The following is a 21,706-nucleotide window of genomic DNA, read 5'->3' on the forward strand; positions in this document are numbered from 1 at the left end:
TTAAGAGCAGCAGAGATAAGCCTGAGTGACTCTGATAAATCATTGTATTCTGAGCTTTAAGCCCTTTCTAAATATCTACAAGTTGCTTCAACTATGTCACCCAGTGGGAAGGAAAAGAACAAGAGGAAGAAACGACCATCTCTTGACATCAGTGTCGGGAGAGTGAAGAGTCAGAACAGCGTTCTTATTTAATTCTCTCTCTGTGTTCATCAGCCAACAGCCCTATGGGGCAGAGTCGTGTCTGAATTTTAGAGAGGAGGGAACAAGGCTCAGAGGGTGCAGAAACAGTGCCAGGCCATACGCATAGCTGAGGACACTCTCAGTGTAAGCGTGGCCGGCTCCAGAACCCAGGTTTTCCCCCTAGACCACTTTGGAAACAGAAAGGAGGCTATTTAGCCTCAGCTCGTTTGTCTATACTTGGGTAATACTTGCCTTCCGACCACACCAAAAGCTGTGTAAGGATAAGAACTACGTCCAGCAGCAAGTTTATCATAATAATCTCAGTGCCAAGTACAACACCAGAGACTGAGAGCTCAGGAGACGTGGATACAACTTTGAAATTTCTGAAAGGCTGTCATAGGGTCTAAGGGGAACATAACACATTCCATGGGACCAAGAGGGCCAGGCCAGGTCGCATCCAGGGGGACGGGACAGGAGGATGAGATACAGCTAGAAAGGTCTCAACTCAGGAATATTTTAAAATTTAGAGCAGTCTCAAGGGGAATGAACTGCCTAGAAAAATACTGCCCTTTTTCAAAAAAAAAATATTTTTGCTTTTTAGGGCCATACCTGTAGCAAATGGAAGTTCCCAGGCCAGGGGTCGAAGCAGAGCCGCAGCTGCCAGCCTACGCCACAGATGCAGCAATGCCAGATCCGAGCCTCATCTGTGACCTACACCACAGCTCACGGCAATGCCAGATCCCTCAACCCATTAAGGGAGGCCAGGGATTGAACCTGCATCCTCATGGATAATTAGTCAGGTTTGTTACCACCAAGCTACAACAGGAAATCCCTTGACTTTTTTTTTTTTTTTTTTTCTTTTTGGCCGCACCCAAGACATGCAGAAGTTCCTGGGCCAGGGATCAAACACTCACCCACAGCAGTGACCCAAGCCACATCAGTGACAGTGTCAAACCCTTAACTGCTAGGCCACGAGGGAACTCAAAATTGCCCATTTCAGGCAGAGACCTTCCTCCCTTGCGTGGACACCCTCCCAGGGTGCTCGCTCTGACCTCACAGGGCAGTAGGCTGGAGCTGCTTCCCCCACCACCAGGGGAGCAGATCGGCGCCATCCTCGTTCCGAAAGTAAGGTGGGAATCAAGGAAACTGTAACGTTAGACGCAACTCTGGAAAGTTAAAAATCAAACGCCTTCAGGCAATATGACAGGATTTGTGTTTCTGAAGGAAGAGAGATGAAAAAGTTTCTGTTTCCCATAGATGGATCCACGGTTCTCAGGGAGGCTGGTACTGCCACCTAGGGAGGGCTCTGGAAATTTCTGGGAGGATTTCTGCTCATCACAGTGAATGGAGAGTATTTGGTGGGCAGACTAACTGCAATGCGCTGGGCAGTCGTGGAGTGAGAAACCTATTAATAGCTAACACGAAGACCGCCCCCAACTCCACGTCAAATGCAAACATAAAGAATTTTCCACATAATTTAAACTGAGCAGCAGAATTCTCCAGGGATGCAACAGCCATGCCAACAGAGAGAAAATTACACTTTGCCCTTTTTTTCCTGGAATTTTGTTAAGAGCTGTTCAAAATTTCAAAGGTGGCACATCACTGATGACATGATGGCTTATGGTATCTGAGTCGCCCACACCATGTGCAGTGATTACATATGAAAATTAGCTTGAAATATCAAAAATAAAGAAATGTCTAGGGAGTTCCCGTCGTGGCTCAGTGGTTAACGAATCCGACTAGGAACCATGAGGTGGCGGGTTCAATCCCTGCCCTTGCTCAGTGGGTTAACGATCCGGCGTTGCCGTGAGCTATGGTGTAGGTTGCAGACGTGGCTTGGATCCTGCGTTGTTGTGGCTCTGGCGTAGGCTGGCAGCTACAGCTCCGATTTGACCCCTAGTCTGGGAACCTCCATAAGTCATGGGAGTGGCCCAATAAATGGCAAAAAGACAAAAAAAAAAAAAAAGAAATGTCTATGTATATATATATATGACATATATATGCATGTGTATATATTTTATAGAGATAGAGGCCATAATGTTTAATCAAATTGTCTAACTTTTCATATGCCCAAATTTATTCATTTCAGGTGGGTGCAGGCCTTTGGCCACTTCATTATGTCTTTTGGTACAACACTGCCAGAGTATTTGCTTATTGAAACGTAGAACATAAAGCACTTTTTCCTAATTTCTCTTCTAGGGAATATTTGGGATGAATTTGTTTGTCTTTTACCCTGTGTATAGGGTTTATTTTTGTTTCATTTCAGGATAGTGAGGAGAATGTCTCAAGACATTTTTTATAAAAGGAGAAGAGTGCTGGAATGCCAGCCCTGTGGCGAGAGCACTGGAATGCCAGCCCTGTGGCAATGAGCGCACTTGGCCCCCACCATAGAAATTAGGGCTTTGTGAGGATGTGGGTGATTGCAAGGCTGGGGCAGAGAACATACAAAGAAAAGCCTGGAACATCTCATTGGGGCAAAAGGAAGAGAGTGCTCAAAAGAGGGGCAGGGACTGCTAAAAGGACCCAGGGCTCCACTGGCCAAATCTTAGAGACTTTGAACATCAAAATAAATAATGATAGTAGGGAGTTCCTGTCATGGTGCAGCAGAAATGAATCCAACTAAGAACCTTGAAGTTGAGGGTTCAATCGCTGGCCTCGCTCAGTGGGTTAAGGATCTGGCGTTGCTGTGAGCTGTGGTGTAGGTCACAGACTCAGTTCAGATCCTGCATGGCTGTGGCTGTGGCATACGCTGTCAGCTGTAGCTCCGATTCAACCCCTAGCCCAGGAACCTCCATATGCCGAGGGTGCGGCTGTGTATAGGGTTTATTTTTTTCTTTTTTTGCTAAAAAGAAAAAAAAGGGAAAAAAAAAGAAGAAGCAAAAATAATGGCAGTAAAGGATTATAATCCACTGAAAAAATAAGAATCTATAAGCCGACACTAAATAGGCATACATTCACAGATAAATAAATGAGAAGGCAAAATTCTTCCTTGCAGTAGAAACTCAAGGAACACGTGTAGAAGGAACGGTGGAATTAAATCCTCACCATTTGGCAACCGTCACAAGAATAACTGAGTCAGGCAAGAATCATTAACAGAGGGTAAACCTAGAGGGTGAAAATCTAAGAGTAACAGGATAGTACATCGTCTTAAAGCATCTTCCCACAAGATACTTGTGTTAATTAGAAGGGAGGAAAACAGTCATTTTTCAGTGGAAATCTGGCAGACACCACCTTAACCAAATGATTAAAGTGAACATCACCCGTAATAAGGCACATTTACATCACGTGTCCCCAAAGATGATGTCCCTGCGAAAAGCACAGCACTGCCTCTGTGCTGTTCCTGCCAAACATGCATATCCTGAAATTCATCATGAGGAAACCCAGACAAACCCAAATTGAGGAGCAGTCTGCTCAATAACTAGCCTGTACTTGTCAAAAAAATGCTGATACCATGAAATGCACAGAAAGACAAAGAAGCTCTTCCAGATTCCAGGAGACAAGAGACAGCTAGATGGAGCATGTGATGCTGGCACTGACCATCAGGGGGCGATGGTCCAGATCCGCATAGGTGCCGGTCGTCATTAGACCAGATGACAGAACTGGATTAATGTCCACTTCGAGATTTTGATAATTATGAGGTGGTTATGAAAGGAAAACACTCTTTTTTTTTTTTTCTCTTATTAAGGCCATACCTGCAGCATATGGAGGTTCCTCAGCTAGGGGTCAAGTTGGAGCTACAGCGGCCAGCCTACACCACAGCCGCAGCAACGCTGGATCCAAGCCGCATCTGGGACCTACACCACAGCTTGTGACAACACCAAATCCTTAACCCACCGAGGGAAGCCAGGGATCGAACCCACATTCCCGTGGACACTATATAGGGTTCTCAACCCGCTGAGCCACAATAGGAACTTCAGAAAATGCTCTCTTATTTAGGAAAGACGCACAGAAGCATTTAGGGGTAAAGGGGCATCACGTATACCACTTACTCTCAAAAAGGGGGTGGAGGAGTGACGGTGAAACAAAGTGTTCACATTGGGGGTTGAGTGAGGAATACCTAGAAGGTCTTTGTATTCTTCTTCTAATTTTTTAGTATGTCTGATATTTTACCCAAAAAAATTAAAAGAAAATGAAAGGGGGACATTCCAGCCAAGAGGATGAAGCCTTACTGTCGCTAGACCCATCCCAGCCAAAGAAATCCTTGCCTCTTATTCCTCCAACTCTTCTAGAAAACGTATGGGGTGGGAGTTCCCGTCATGGCACACCAGAAACAGATCCAACTAGTATCCATGAGGATGTCAGTTCAATCCCTGGCCTTGCTCAGTGGGTCAAAGGATCTGGCATTGCTGTGAGCTGTGGCGTAGGTCGCAGACTCGGTTCAGATCCTGCATGGCTGTGGTTGTGGTGCAGGCTGGCGGCTGTAGCTCTGATTCAACCCCTAGCCTGGGAAACTTCATAGGCCATGGATGCCTCCTTAAAAAGGAAGGAAGGAAGGAAGGAAGAGGAAGAAAAGAAGACGTATGGGGTTAGTTTCAGAAGGAGAGGGGAAGCAGGGGGCATGAGGTGAGAGGGAAGGACAGGAGGATGATCTCATTAACACGCCCAGAGAATTCCATGGCACCCCCATTTCTAAATCCGAATCTTTGCTTCTCCTTTCATTAGAACTCGTCTAAGAAGCAATTACACAGCAAGGAAGTTGAGCAAGAGAAGGAAGAGCGATTTCTTCCTTTCTTTGGAGATAAGGAAAGCCGATACAGGCAAGAACGGTTTTCATAATTTCCTTTGAAATGCGCTGAAGTCAAGATTGCCTCCACTATTTTCTTGTGGAAAATTATTCATGGCTTCTCAGGTGACTAAGGTGACAGCACCAAAAAATTTGCAAAATGAAAGGACAGAAATTGAAGGGTGAAAGATGACCTTTTACTCGCCTTGGGAAGCCGGGCTTTCCTGACCTTTTAGAGAGTCTTCTAGAAAAATGTTTACCTCTTCCCCCCCCTCCCCCTACCTTTTTTTTTTTAAGTTTGCCATTAGAGGGAAAAAGCATGTTACAAGACAGGTGCTTTAACCAACTAAGCGATGGAGCTCAGCAGAAAGTACGTTCGAGCAATGGCCCTCTAATGATCCCATTCATCTCAAAACTCCACATAATAAGTCAGGACTGCAAAGTAGCAAAATTGTAATAGTTGGGAATTAAGACACGAAATGTATTTGGGGCCAAATTGAAGATTAGAAAATTAAACAATAGAGCTTCTACTCTTAAAAAGTATTAATGCACAGGGCTGTCTTCCGAAGGGGGAGGCGCAGTGAAGAATCTAAGGGGGAGAAAAAAGTTAGGCCAGGCTGGGAGGCCATTTGATCAAAGAGAAGTCTTAGCTCCTTTCCACTGCTAAATGATCTATCATCAAATAACAAAATAATTAGTCTCAAGATGAGATGTTTATTAAAAATTAAAATAAGTCCAGTTCTACATTTTCCCATAAGCCAGAAACACCAGAATGCTTTATCTAAGCATTCTTAGCTTCAGCTTAAATTTCTGTCGAAGACCGTAAAACCTTTCTTCAATGTTCATTCATTTCACACAAATGCCTCCAGGTCCTCTTTGTGCTGCACACTGGGGAGATGGAGACGAATGTGACCAAAAGTTCCAGCTCCCCGGGGGCCCCCAGTCTAAAAGGGACGGCGGAGAAATAAGCATCCGATCACCAAGGGAACTACATGCATCTCACTCACTGAGGGAACCGCGTGCATCTCACTCACTGAGGGAACCTCGGTGTGCATCTCACAGCATCCCTATGGTGCTACAGGGGAGGAAATGGAGGCTCAAAGAGACTGACTTATCCAAGGTACGTCCTGAGAAAGTGCTGAAGGAAGGGTTTTGGCCTAGTTCTATACCGACCCCAAACCTTTGCTTCACTCTCTCACTCAACCAGAAACACTGAAAGAAAATGCTATTGGGGGGGGGTCCTCTAATTGAAGTAAAATACAGAATTGTGGCCCATAGGAATGGTCCATGGGTCAGGACGGCAGGGAAGGGGAAGGGAGGGGGAGGGGGAGAGGCAGTATGAGAAAAGGCCTTCAGGGAGTTCCCATCATGGTGCATCGGAAACGAATCTGACCGGGAACCATGAGGTTGCAGGTTCCATCCCTGGGCTCGCTCAGTGGGTTAAGGATCCGGCATTGCCGTGAGCTGTGGTGTAGGTTGCAGACACAGCTTGGATCCTGCATTGCTGTGGCTGTGGTGTAGGCTGGCAGCTGTAGCTCCAATTCGACCCCTATCCTGGGAACCTCCATATGCTGTGGGTGTAGCCCTAAAAAGCAAAAAAGAAAAGAAAAGGCCTTCAGAGACTGGTTGACATCAACTCTGACACAGGGAAATTCAGTAAGAGCTGGTCGAGTGGACAAGCTTAGGAAGGGAGTCCCTGGCCAAAGAAGCAGTGAAGAGACGCAGGGAGCCTGGGCTGCTGTGACTCTTCCCCAGCAACTTTAGAGGGAACCAACCAGAAGGACGTCTTGGCTTAGCCGACATTTACTCGTCTCAGCCAACCACACCACAGGGCAACTCAGGAAGGCACATGCAGACACAGCTGCAGCCGCCCTCCTGGGTGGAGGGCGAAGGCGAGTGGCGATGAGGAGACGGTCATGGCCCTGGAGGCGGGGGGGGGGGGGGGGGGGGGGGCAGACCTCAGCAAGCCTTGAAGAGCAGGGCCAGATGCAGCATAGTGGTAGCGTGGCCTCTGCTCTCAGCGCTTGACTAGACCCCAGGCTACACTGACCCCGCCTTAGCCAGAAGGTGATGATTATATAAGGCCCTCTGTGCTCCAACTGAAACCCTGGCAGCAGAAATCTGTGCAGAACGTGAACAGGGAGTTTTATGGAAGTCCAGGCCAGCCAAACTCACAGAATCACAAAAGATTAGGACTGCAAGGGACCCAGTGACGCTCCTCAACCTTCTTCTTTTGCAGAGGAAGCCCTGAGGCCTTGGGGCAAAAGGAGAGAGTACTCAGCCAGGTTCCCAGAGCCATTGAAGAGGTGGCACCAGGATGTGACACCAAAAGCGCAAGGAACAAAATCAAAAATCAACAAGTGGGACCACATCCAGCCAAAGAGCTTCTGTACAGCAAAAGTGATAAAACGAAGAGGCTGGAGTTCCCGTCACGGCTCAGTGGTAACAAACCCAACCAGTATCCATGAGGACGCAGGTAAGATCCCTGGCCTTGTTCAGTGGGTTAAGGAACCGACACTGCCGTGAGCTGTGGAGTAGGTCAAAGATGTGGTTCGGATCCCCTGTTGCTGTGGCTGTGGCATAGGCCAGCAGCTACAGCTCTGATTCAACCCCTAGCCTGGGAACTTATATATGCCGTGGGTGCAGCCCTAAAAAGACAAACGAAAACAAACAAAACAAATGAAGAGGCTGCCTATGACATGGAAGAAAATATTTGCAAACCATCAGATAAGTGGTTAATGTGCAATTATGCAAGGAAGTCATCAAACTCAAAACCAAAAACCCAAATAATCCAATTTTAAAATGGGCAGAGGACTCAGTTTTCTGAACAAATGGCCTGCAGGCACATGAAAGATGCTCAGTATCACTAATCATCATGGAAATACAAATCAAAACCACAATGAGATGCCACCTCACACCTATTGGTGAGAATGTAAATTGATACAATCACTATGGAAAATAGTATAGAGGTTCCTTAAACAATTAAAAATCGAAGAGCCATATGACCCAGCAATCCCATTTCTGGGTATGTATCCAAAAAAAAAAAAAAGAAAAATGAAATCACTATCTCTAAAGAGAGATCTGTAGCCTCATTGTAGCATTGCTCACAATTACAGTGCTTCATATGGAAACAACCTTAGTGTCCATCAGTGATGAATGGATGGAGAAAATGGATATATATTATATGTATCCTTATTAGTGTTTTGTATACCCCCCCACACACAACACCCCCCCCACACCACACGGAGGAATATTATTCAGCCATGAAAAAGAAGAAAATCCTGCCATTTGCAACAACATGGATGGATCCTGAGGGCATTATGTTAAATGAAATAAGACAGGAGTTCCCATTGTGGCTCAGTGAGTATCCATGGTATCCATGAGGATGCGAGTTCCATCCCTGGCCTTAACCCCTGGCTCTGGACCAGTGTTTCCATTTCCCATTAAGTGATTGCACAGGAGCTTTTGCCGATGTTTTCCATCTCCTCACCTATCCCACAGAATGTTACTCTGGTTCCGGTTCCCATAGCACCTTGTGCTTAATTCCATCACAGCCTTTATCAGCTTGTACTATCTATCTCCTCTGCTAAGCAGGGCACGCCCTTTTAGGCAGAGACCCCACCTTTTGTCTCTGACTCTTTAGTCTACCAGGGCTGGACACCGGAAAGGGACTCAGTAAATCTTGGCTGGCATTAAAGGAATTGTGACAGAATCAGAAGACGTGGGTCCTCATCCTGGCTCCACATACCTATAAGTCACGTGACTATGGGCAAGTTACTCAACCTCAGCTCCCTCATCTATAAGGTGATGAATAAGAACATGAAGCAGTGGGAGGGAAATTGGATCTGGACCCAATAAATGTCTGAACGAATGTATGAGTGAGTGATCACCCCTCTGCACCAGAAACTCCATGAGGGCAAGGATACATCTAAGTTGTTTTGTATCCCCTAGCACACCTGGCAGGTCTCAGAAAATATCAGAATTAAACCAAGTTGGAGATCTGAGTGGACCAGCAGTTAGAGAGTCATGCTATAACCATAAGCAAGTACCTTCAATTAAACCGGAAGTAATGATGTGTCCCCAAATTGAATGAGGAGGAAAAAAGGTCACGTCTATAAAAAGCACTTGGTAAACTGCAAAGCACCACACAGATGCTGGTTGTCACTGGGCTATTTAAAAGGGCTTCCTAATGAACAGGCCCTAAGGATGCTTATCTAGAGAGGAGCAGCATCTTAAGTTTCAGATGCTATCATTTTTCCAACAAACAAATTGAGCTGTTGAGCAAGGGGCACAAGAACAGCATGAACACCTAGGCAGGAGGTGGAGATCTATTGGGGGCGACAAAGGAATTGAAACTAGAAGCAGATGGGGAGGTGAAACCATGGCTCCTATAGAGAGGCCACTAGCAGCCCTGAATCATCTGCCTTCTTCTCACAGCTAGGGTGCCCTCACTTCTGTCTTTTGTCTTTTACTAGTTATGCATCACAACCCTGGGCCACTGCAGCAGCCTCCTGGGAAGCCGAGCTACACCAGCAGAAGGTCTTCTGGCCTCCGTGTCTGCTCCCCAGCTCACTGACGATGCACAAGAGCTCTGGGCACAGGTGGAGGTTGGGGCACCCCGGGGAAAGGCCGGCCAACCACCTGGAGCTCTCACCGGGTGGTATCCCTTTAGTGAATTCCTCATGGCTCAAGTCTGGCCCGTACTCCTGTGAGCTGACAGGCTGGGTCATGCTGATACCCTTGGCTGCAGAGAAGCTAACTTTTGATGACTAAACCCACAAGAGATGAAATGTTTAAACCATAGCATCTGCATATTAATCTGCAATTCAATTCAGCAAATCTGCTCGAGTTCTAACTCTGTGCAAACCCTGTGACAGGCACCAGGGATACAAAGGTAAGACCATGCCAGCCGCTCACTGCCCTCGTGGTACTTAAGAGCATAAGAGAAAGATGATTAGATGTGTCATCACTAAGCAGTGTGATAGGCGTAAGTACCATGGAGAGAGGAAAACAAGATACCCTCCCCTCCACCCCAGACATGGGAGGCAGAGTAGGTTTTAGAAAGAGTAAAAGATAAGCAGGGGTCTGAAGAATTAGCAAAATTGGTCAGGTGAAAGAAGGCAGCCTTGGAAGTGGGAAGCAGGCAAGAAAGAGACAGGCATGCACAAAACACAGAGGGAGCAGAGGGGCCCCTGAGTACCTACAAAGGTTAAATATGGCGGAACCCCAGGGAGGCTGGGGCCAAAGAGGTGGGAGAAGCACTACCAGGCATGTGCAGGAGTTTAAATGTCATCCTCTGGATAAACCATCAGGTGGCCCAGAATCAGCTGAATCAGCCTATAGTCTATGGGAAGGAAAATGATTCCAATAATCAACTCACCAGAAGGTTCTGTGATAAGCGTGGAATCAGGACAAGCATATAAGCTCCACATGGCAGGTTTCTCTCTGCCTTGACTCTGACCCACTTAGAACTCCACATTTTCCAACTTCCTAAACCCAGTGGAGAACATTGTTCTCTGGGGTTTTTGCAAATACTGCACTTCATTCTGCCTCGAGGAGCTGAATCAATAAAAGCTAACTTAGGATGAAACGGGAGAAGGAAATGGAAGGGTCCCATGCTCGCTGGTTCCCTCCAAGAAACAGCAAAACATTATTGCACAGGTTTTGGGCTTGATTCACTGAAAAATTCCTCTGCTACAAAATGCAAACTCCTTCACCATAATAAATACTGTTGTGATAACAAAACTGTACTTTTCTCAAATACCCAGATGGAGGACCATATGTAAAACAAACTTGAAGGAATTTTTTTATTGGCCATCTGCGAAAACTGGAAAGAAAGCCAGCATCCTCTTCTGGTCTCTGCAAAAATTTCCACTGAGAATCTTCCTTGCTTCCTGCTAGTGCCACCTGCTGATCATATCTGGGTACCAGTTTTGAAAATGGGATTGTGGAGGTGGGGGTGTGGATCTCCCTCATTCTTAAACAAAGTGAATTTAATCCTAATTAATGAGAGAAAAAAAAATACCCACAGATCGACAGCTTTTAGAATGTTTTACAGCTACTCACACCTTCTGTTGTTGGCAAGGATCACAAAGCAACCCCCCACCCCCACACCTCTGAGCACTCACTTCCAAGGCACTGGGAAGACATCATTTGCCATCATAACTAAGTGCACTGTTAATAAAGCCTCATGTTTGACTCTCCATGCCTCAGTTGTAAATGCACATATCCTTTAATTCCATTTTGAGATATCTACCTGAAGGAAATCCTGGCACAGGTGTATAAAGATACCTGGAGGGGGAGTTCCCGTCGTGGCGCAGTGGTTAACGAATCCGACTAGGAACCATGAGGTTGCGGGTTTGATCCCTGCCCTTGCTCAGTGGGTTAACGATCCGGAGTTGCCGTGAGCTGTGGTGTAGGTTGCAGACGCGGCTCGGATCCCGCGTTGCTGTGGCTCTGGCGTAGGCCGGTGGCTACAGCTCCGATTCGACCCCTAGCCTGGGAACCTCCATATGCCGCGGGAGCGGCCCAAGAAATAGCAACAACAACAACAACAACAACAACAACAACAAAAGATACCTGGAGGGGTGTCCCCCACAGCATTACTTGTTGAACCCCAAAATCTGAGAACTACCTAAATGTTCATCAACAAGGGAATGATTTTAAAAGTTATGGTGCATTCATACAACGGAGTACTATACAGCAGTGGCACGGGACGATGTCTAAAACATGGAGAAAATGGGAGAAAAGACAGGCTGGAGTGTAGAGTGTAATCCCACTTTTTAAAGAAACAAGGCCGTGTGTGTGACAGTGTACATCTGTTTACACATGAGAAAAGCTGGAAGGTTACACATTACGTGCCCAGTAATTTCTGAGGGTGGGGATATTTTTTTCACTTTTAATTTACAAAATTCCTATATTATTTGAATTCTTAATATGAATACATCACTTTGCATTAAAACAAATGAGATATTAAAAATAAGAATGCCACATGTTTTATCAGGTTTGCAGCTAATAAAGCTTTTCCCCATCAGATATTCACTGGATGCCATGCTTGTTCTGAGGTGAGGGTCGTTTCCCCACACAGTGGCGGATGGAGAAATGGAGCTGAGAGGAGGAGGGATTCCATGAGGAACAAGCGACGGGTCCAGGGCTTCCCAGCAAACAGCTATGGGGAGGTTTCAGAGTCTTCTTTTGCCTGTGCCAGATGCTGAATCAGCAGATCCTAAATTGGTGCTATAATAAAGTGCTAATAAATCTTCCTTTATATTAGAGAACTATCCAGTTCTAAGTACACCAGAAACAACCAAAACAACAAAAAACAAAACAGGCAAAATATATTAAACAATCACTTTCAAGACACTGGACATCGAACAACAAAGAACAGTGATTCCTAAGAGATGGGAATCAAATGATGTGAGCTGCGTGATTGTCCCAGTTCACTGTCTTTTCAGAGCCAGAGAGAGAGGACTCCAATTGAGCCCAGTGGACAATATGAGTTGAAGAAATGGACCTGAGTCAAGGGAGACTAAGATAGTAGAGTTCTCAGGGAAGTGTACTGGAGAGACTTCGGCACAGAGAGAGAACTCTAGGGATCCACAGAGGGTCTCCTTTGTGTATCTGGCCAAGCACAGAGCAGTGCAAGCATGTGAGGAAACCACCTGAGGCCAAGGAAAGAGCCATCCAGAAGGAATAGAGGAAACAGTGCCTAGTGCCATTCGGAGCCTGGAATAGTGTCTATTCTCACCAATCAGACTGAAAAACACCATGATGCACAGAACACTGGGTAAAGAACACATAATTCTTGCCTCAGTAGTGAGGAATAACTAGCCTTAGGCCAAGCACTACTCTAGTTCTGCCTGACAAAGTTTAAAAAGAAGACCCCAAATCTACTCCCAAGTAACTTAACTGGATCCCACAACAAAGATCAAGAATTTTATAGGCATTCAAAAATACCCAGTAATGAAATAAGATAATATTCACCATGTCTGGCACCCAGCTAAAAATTACCAGGCATGAAAAGAAGCAAGGAAATATAAACCATAATGAAGAGAAAAATCAGTCAATCGAAACCAACCCAGAATGGATACAGAGTTAGAATTAGCAATGGCATTAAAAGTTATTATAATGCATTGCATATGTTCAAAAAGCTAAGTAAAAGTATGGAAGATATTTTTTAAAGACCCAAATCTAGCTTCTAGAAATAAAAACTACAATAGATGAGATGAAAAGTAGAACGAGTGGGATTAACAGCAGATTAGAAACTAAAGAAGAAAAAAATTAGTGAACATGAAGATAAAAGAATAGACACTCTCTAAAAAGAAACAAAAATTAAAAAAAAAAATGAACAGAGTATCAGTGAACCGTGGAGCACTTTCAAATGGCCTAATATACATGTAATTGGAGTCCCCCATTGAGACATAAATATGAGAGGAGGTGGAATTGATGGAAAAATAACTGAAGAAATAATGGACAAATGCTTTTCAAATTTTATAAAAATTATAAACTTAACAAATCTAAAAGCTCAATGAACCCCAAACACGAAAAACATTTTAAAATATTATACTGAAACACATCACAATCAAATTGCTCAAAACCAGTGATAGAAAATATTAAAAGCAGCCAGAGAAAATAAACATGTTATATACAGAAGATCAAAGATAAGGACGAAAACAGATTTCTTGTCAGAAGCAATACAAGCAAGAAGACAGAGGAGTAACATATTAAAAGCACTGAAAGAAAAAATGCTAACCTAAAATGCTATACCTAGAGAAAACATCTTTCAAAATCAAAGGCAAAATAAACTTCAATAAATACAAACATTGAAAGAATTCATCGTCAAAAGACCCTTAACACAAAAAGTACTAGAGGAAATTTTAGGCTAAAGAAAAATGATACCAAACGAAAAGGTGAATCTACAAAAATGAATAAAAGCCACTGGAAATGATAACTACATGAGTACATACATGATTTTTTCTTGTTGTTATTTAAATCTCTTTAAAATACAATAGGTTGTTCAAACAAGAATAATAATGACTTATTGAGTGGTTTATAATATATGTAAAGGTAAAATGTATGAAAATGGTAGTATTATAAGGGTCTCACATTGTAAGTAAAATGACATAATATCATTTAAAGATAGATTGTCATAAGTTAAAGATACATGCTATAAACCCAAGGAACCACCAAAAAACAAAACAAATAATTAAAGCTACAAAACTAACAAAGGAGATCAATAAAATTGATAAACTTCTACCCACTCTGATAAGGGGCGGGAGAAAGAACACAGATTACAAATGTTAGGAATGAGAGGTGACATCAGTAAAGATTCCATAGATACTAAAAGGATAAAACGTAATATTATGACAACTTTATGGCAATAAAAGCGACAACTTAGAAAAAATGGACAAATTCCTTGAAAGACACAAACCACCAAAGCTCATTCGAGAATAGATTGAATAGTTTTATCTATTAAAGAAATTGAATTTTTAGTTAACTGCCCCCATAAAGAAACATCAAGCCCACATGACTTCACTGGTGACCTTTATCAAACATTTAAGGAAGAAATAATGATAGGAGTTCCTGCTGAGGTGTGGTGGGTTAAGGATCTGGTTTTGGCTCTTGGTGGCATAGGCTTGATCCTAGGCCAGGCACAGTGGGTTAAGAATCTGGCATTGCTGCAGCTCTGGCATAGGCTGCAGCTGAGGCTCAGATTCAATCCCTGGCCCAAGAACTTCCATATGCCACAGGTGCAGCCAAACAAAGGAAAAAACAAAACAAAACAAAAAAAAAGAATGACAACTTTATCCAAATTCTTCCAGAAAATTTAAAAGTAGTAAATACTTCCAACTCATTTTATGTGACCAGCACTACCCTGATAACAAAACCAAACAAATATGTTGCAAAAAAGAAAACAACAGACCAGTATCCCTCATGAATATAGATACACACATTCCAAACCAAATTTTAGTAAATCAAATCCAAGTATGTGTATAAAAAGGATAATATGTCATGACCAAGTGGGATTTGCCTTAAGAATGCATATTTTGTTTAATATTTTAGAATCAATCAACACATTTCAGCATATTAACAAATTAAAAAGAAAACCAAAACCATCATTTCAATAAGCTCAAGAGGAGTATGTAACAAAATTCAACATCCACTTCTAATTAAAAACAAAACAAAATTCATGGAAACAGAAATAGAAGGAAATTTCATTAATCTAATAAAGAGCATCTAATAAAGAAATCTATTACTAACACCATACTTTAAGTTTTTTTAAAATTTAATTTTTCTTTGCTTTTATTCCTCCTTGCTTTTTAGAGCCACACCTGCAGCATATGGATGTTCCCAGCCTAGCGGTCAAAACAGAGCTGCAGCTGCCAGCCTATGCCACAGCCACAGCCTCACCAGATCCAAGCCATATCTGTGACTTATGCTACAGCTTGCAGTAATGCTGGATTCCCAAACCACTGAGCAGGGCCAGGGATCAAATCCACATCCTCATGGATATTAGTCAGGTTCTTAACCCACTGAGCCACAAGGAAAACTCTCACTAACACCATACTTAATTGTGAAAAATTAAATGTTTACCCTTTAAGATCAGGAAGAAGTCCAGGATGTCTTATTTCCACTACTTCCATTCAACTACAATGAATAGAGCAATAAGGCAAGAAGAAGAAATAAAGGACTGATTGAAAAGAAAAGCATAAAAAACCTTCCTATTCTCAGAGGACATGAGAGTCTCTACAGACAATCCAAAGGAACATACAAAATGAACTAACAGAACTTCTAAGTGAGTTTAGCAAGGTTGCAGGATACAAGATCAATATACAAAAATCAACTGTATTTCTATATATTCACAATAAACCACTAGAAATTGAAATAAACTGAAAAATACAAAAAATTGAAATAAATTTGACAAAAGATGTGAAAGACCTCTACACTAGAAAATTAAAAAATAAAAAAAACAAAAAAACCCCACATACATTTTTTTGATCATGTCATGTACAGAAATACCAAACCACTATATTGTACACCAGGAACTAACATACTGATATAGGTCAATCATACTTCAAAAACAAATAGACAAACCCACAGAAAAAGAGATCAGATTTATGGTTACCAGAGGCAGGGCATAGGGGATAGGGGATAGGGAACTGGATGAAGATGGTCAAAAGTACAAACTATTTTTCTTAATTGCTCACAAAAAAAATTAAAGAAGACCTAAATAAAAGGAGAGCTATACAATGTCCATTGGGTCAGAAAACTCAATGCTGTTAAGATGTCAGCCTTACCCAAAGTGATATATAGATTCAATTCCAGCAGGCTTTTAATAGAGATTAACAACTTAATTCTAAGATTCATATGGCAGAATCATACAGTCAAAAGAATACATATGGAATTCATATGGCCAAAAGAACAAAATGGCCAAGACAACTTTGAAAAAGAACAAAGTTGGGGGACTTTCACTGGATGATTTCAAGACTTAAAGCTATAATAATAAAACAGTGGGGGAGTTCCCGTCGTGGCGCAGTGGTTAACAAATCCGACTAGAAATTATGAGGTTGCGGGTTTGATCCCTGGCCTTGCTCAGCGGGTGAAGGATCCGGCGTTGCCGTGAGCTGTGGTGTAGGTCGCAGGTGCGACTCAGATCCCGCATTGCTGTGGCTGTGGCATAGGCCAGCAGCTACAGCTCCGATTAGACCCCTAGCCTGGGAACCTCCATATGCCGCGAGAGCAGCCCTAGAAAAAAGGCAAAAAGACAAAAATAATAATAATAAATTTAAAAAATTAAAAAATAAAACAGTGGGGTATTGGCATAAAGATCAACAAATATATCAACAGAATAGACTAGAGAATTCAGATACACATACCTATATATACTTGAGCAACTATTTTGAACATTAAATGCGAAGACAATGGGGGGAATACCAAATGTTTCTAAAACTACTGGATATCTCATGTAAAAAAAAAATGAACCATACCTCACATTATATTTAAAAAACTAATGCTAAACAAATCATAGACCTAAACTTAAAACTATAAAACTTGGAGACAGAAACAAAGAGAATGTTTTTATGAACTTGAGTTAGGTCAAAATTCCTGGTATAGGACAACAAAAGTACGATCCACAAAAGAACAAATCAAGAAATTGATTCATCTGGAGTTCTCGTTGTGTCTCAGCGGATTAAGAACCCGATACAGAGTCCATGAGGATGCACATTCAATCCCTGGTCTCACTCAGTGGGTTAAGGATCCAGCATTGCTGCAAGCAGCAGCATAGGTTGCAGATGCAGCTTGGATCTGGCATTTCTGTGGCTATGGTGTAGGCCAGCAGCTGCAGCTCCAATTCCCTAACCCAGGAACTCCCATATGCCACAGGTGCAGCCCTTAAAAAAAGAGAGAAAAGAAAAAGAAATTGATTTATCAGAATGAAAAACTTGCTTTTCATAAGATACTATTAAAAAGATGAAAAGACAAGGCACAAACTGGAAGAAAATATTTGCAACTGGTATATCTAATAAACACACGTTCAAAATATATAAAGAACTTTCAAAACTCAATAATAAAAATAACTCAATTTTTAATTTTTTTATTTTTTAATTATTGTCTGTTTATTTTGCTTTTAAGGCCACACCTGAGGCATATGGAAGTTCCCAGGCTAGGGGGTGAATCAGAGCTGCAACTGTTGGCCTATGCCACAGCCATAGCAATGTGGGATCTAAGCCACATCTGTGACCTACACCAGAGTTCATGGCTCAATTTTTAAATGGCTGAAAGATATGAATAGATACTTCATCAAAGAATATATTTGGACAGCAAATAAGCACATGAACAGATGTTCAACATCATTAATAACTAGGGAAATACAAACTTAAAGCCAATGAGAAACCACTACACATCTATTAGAATGACTAAAATTAAAAAGACTAGCTGTTACTATTATTAGTGTTGGCAAGCATATGGAAGACCTAGAATGGTCATACATTGCTGATGGGAACACACAATGATACAACCCACCTTGGAAAACAAGTGGTACTTTCTTTAAAATGAAATGGACAGCCACTATATGATCCAAACATCTTATTCCTAAGCATTTTCTCAAGAGACATGAAAAACATGTCCATGCAAAGACTTGTACACAAATGTTTAAAGTATCTTTATTTGAAACAGCCAAAACTGGAATCAATCCAAATGTCCAGCAGAAATTGAAGGTACAAGCAAACTGTAGTAAATACATTTAATGGAACATTCCTTGATAATAAGAAGGAATGGACTCTTTTTTTTTTTTTTGTCTTTTGTCTTTTGGTCTTTTTAGGACCGCACCTGCAGCATATGGAGATTCCCAGGCTAGAAGTCTAATAGAAGCTGTAGCTGCCAGCCCACACCGCAGCCACAGCAACACCAGATTCGAGCTACGCCTGCGATCCACGCCACAGCTCACGGCAATGACAGATCCTTAACCCACTGAGCAAGGCCAGGGATCAAACCTGCAGCCTCGTGGTTCCCAGTTGGATTCGTTTCCACTGCGCCGTGACAGGAACTCCAAGGAGGATATAAATAAATGAAAATAAATTATCAGGGATTAAATGATTCAATGTTGCTAAAATGTCCACTGTCTCCAAACTGATCTGTAGAGTCAATGCAATACCAAAGTCCCAGCAGGCTTCCTTGTAGAAATGGACGAGATGATTACAAAACTGGCATGTAAAGTAGTTATAATAACCAAACCAATTCTGAAGACAAAGTGTGAAGATTTGCACTACTTGATTTCAAGACTGACTCTAAAGCTATAGTAATCAGGGTAGTGGGGAGTTCTAGTGCCAGAGTAAATATACGGATGAATAGAACAAAACAGAGAATCCAGAAACAGACCCAAAACATATGTGGTCAATTCATTTGCAACAAAGATGCCAAGATAATTCAACAAGATGCGGGGAAAATGACAATCGTTTCAACAAAGGATGAAGAAACTGAAAATCCATATGGGAAAAAGTAAACAGTCAATTCTAATCTCATATTGTACACAAAAACTAATGTGAAACGAATCACAGACATACATGTAAAGCTAAAAGTATAAAGCTTCTAGAAAAAAAACAAAGTATAAAATCATTACAACCTTAGGCAAGGAAGTCTTAGACATCATACAAAAAGCACAAATGATAAAGAAATAACTGATATGTTCAATTTTATCAAAAGTAAAAATGCTTGCTCTTCCAAAGACAAAGCTGTAAAGTGAAAATTCAAGGTTAAGACTGAAAAGCCAAGTGTGAGAAAGTATTCAGAATACACATACACATATAAAGAGTGATATCCAGAATATATATATAAAGAACTTACAACTTAAAAATAAAATGCTAATAAAAATAGACAAAATTTTTTAATATACACTTAACAAAAAAAAAAAAAAAAAAAAGATTCAAATGGCCCAAAAGCGCAATGGAAAGATGCTCAACATCCAGTCACCCAGGAGATTAAATTAAAACCATAAAGAAATACAACTGCACGTCTACCTGAGTGTCTAAAATTCAAAAGACTAACAATACCAAGTACTGGCAATGACACACGGAACAAAAGGAACACTCACACACTGCTGGAGGGAATGCAAAGTGGTCCAGCCACCCTGGAAAACAGTTTGGCAATTTCTCCTAAGTTAAACATACACACACCATACAATCAAGAAATTCCACTCCTCGGGTTAACCCAGGGGAAATGAAAACATATCCACAAAATGACTTGTGTATGATTAGCCATGGCAGCTTTATTTATAATATCCCCAAAATGGAAACAACCCAGATGCCCATCCATTGGTGAATAGATACACAAATTGGTGTATATTCCCAATGGAACAGTGCTCGGCAATAAAAATACAAACTACTGGAGTTCCGTTGTGGCTCAGCGGTAACGAACCGGACTAGTATCCATGAGGATCCTGGCCTTGCTCAGGCAGTTAAGGATCCAACCTTGCCGTGAGCTGTGGTGTAATTGGCAGACTCAGCTGGGATCCTGCGTTGCTGTGGCTGTGGTGTAGGCTGGCAGCTACAGCTGATTGGACCCCTAGCCTGGGAACTTCCAAATGCCGCACATGCAGCCCTAAAAAACAGGACAAATAAATTACAAAAAATACAAACTTCTGATGCAACAAACATGTATGAATCTCAAAAACCTAATTCTCAAGGAAAAAAAAATTCAAGAGTACATGTTGTAGGATTCCATTTATATGAATTTCTTGAAGAGGCAACGCTAATCTATAATGAGAACACAGATCAGGGGTTGCCGGGGCTGGGGGTTGGGGAACCTGACTGCAAAGAAGCACAGAGGAACTTTGGGGGATGATGGCAAATGTCTTCTCACTTACCAGATTTTGAAGACACAATTGGTATCTCACTTAAACTCAGCCTTGCAGAATACTTAAATAGAGAGGTGTAGAAATGGGATGGAGATGTATTCCACATAGTGACAATAGCATGAGCAGAGCCACAGAAGTGGGAAGTTGAGGGGTGAGTACAGGGACCAGTTGATAGTTTATTTCTTTAATTAACCATATTGAAGCATAATTTGCATACAACCAAATGCATCCCTTTTTTTCTCTCTCTCTCCCCTTTTCTGGCTGTCCCACAGCATATGGAGTTCCTGGGCCAGGAATCAGATCCGAGCCGCAGTTGCAGCTGGGGCCATGCCAGATCCTTAACCCATTGTGCCAAGCCAGGGATCGAAACTGTGTCCAGCGCTCCAGAGATGCTGCCGATCCCATTGCGCCACAGCAGGAACTCCATCAAATGCACCCATTTTTAAGTTAAGAATTCGAAGAATTTTAAGAAATACAGACCTATATGACTGCCATTCCACTTTGTTCGGAGTTTCGATACGGAACAGGGAGTTTGAAAATTGATTGTGGAACAAATTTAAAGCAAGACCCTTAAAAGGTTTCCCCTCAGTTGGTCAGACTTACTTACTGGTCTTGAAATGGAGCCTCATCTCCCACATTTCATATCATGGATTGCCAGGGAGATCATTACTCTGGGATTCACCCAAACAGCCCCAGTCAGGTTGTGGGCTCGACCACCTGCTCCAGCTCTATCTCCCTGGCTCTCCAAACAGCCTGACTCCTAGCTTCTTGCCTCAGCCTCAGGCCTGTCTCCTGGCATCAGGACTTGCTTCTTCAGTTTACCTATCTGGCATCCTCTTCGTTTGGCTCTGTGAGCTGTCTTGATCAAGGCAACATCTGCTGTGTACAGTTCAGACATCCCCCTCCAATCAGTCTCAGCTTCCTGGGAACCCCCAGCCCCGGATCCCAGTACACAGGACCCAGGCCACCATTACCGTCATAATAGAATTCAAGGATCATGGGTACATATGCACACAAAGGAACACTACTCAGCCATAAAAAAGAACAAAATAATGCCATTTGAGGCAACATGGATAGAACTAGAAACTCTCATACAAAGTGAAGTAAGTCAGAAAGAGAAAGACAAATACCATATGGTATCCCTTATATGGCACAAATGATTCTGTCTACAGAAAAAAACTCATGGACTTGGAGAACAGACTTGTGGTTGCCGAGGCGGATGGGGAGGAAGTGGGATGGACTAGGAGTTTGGGTTTAATGGATGCAAACTATTGCATTTGGAGTGGATAAGCAATGAGATCCTGCAGTATAGCACAGGGAACTATATCCACTCACTTGTGATGGAACATGATAGAGGACAATATGAGAAAAAGAATGTGTGTGTGTGTGTATATATATATATATATACACACACATACATATATGTATGTATGTATGACTGGCTCACTTTG

At 42.4% G+C, this 21,706-nt stretch overlaps 1 protein-coding gene across 1 annotated transcript in view; it reads right to left on the reverse strand.

The window, feature by feature from the left end:
- TTLL11 (tubulin tyrosine ligase like 11) overlaps nucleotides 1-21,706 on the reverse strand; it is a 255,043-nt gene that overhangs the window by 171,040 nt on the left and 62,297 nt on the right.

This window comes from Phacochoerus africanus, chromosome 2 (genome assembly GCF_016906955.1).
Source record: "Phacochoerus africanus isolate WHEZ1 chromosome 2, ROS_Pafr_v1, whole genome shotgun sequence".
Classification (NCBI taxonomy): Eukaryota; Metazoa; Chordata; class Mammalia; order Artiodactyla; family Suidae; genus Phacochoerus; species Phacochoerus africanus.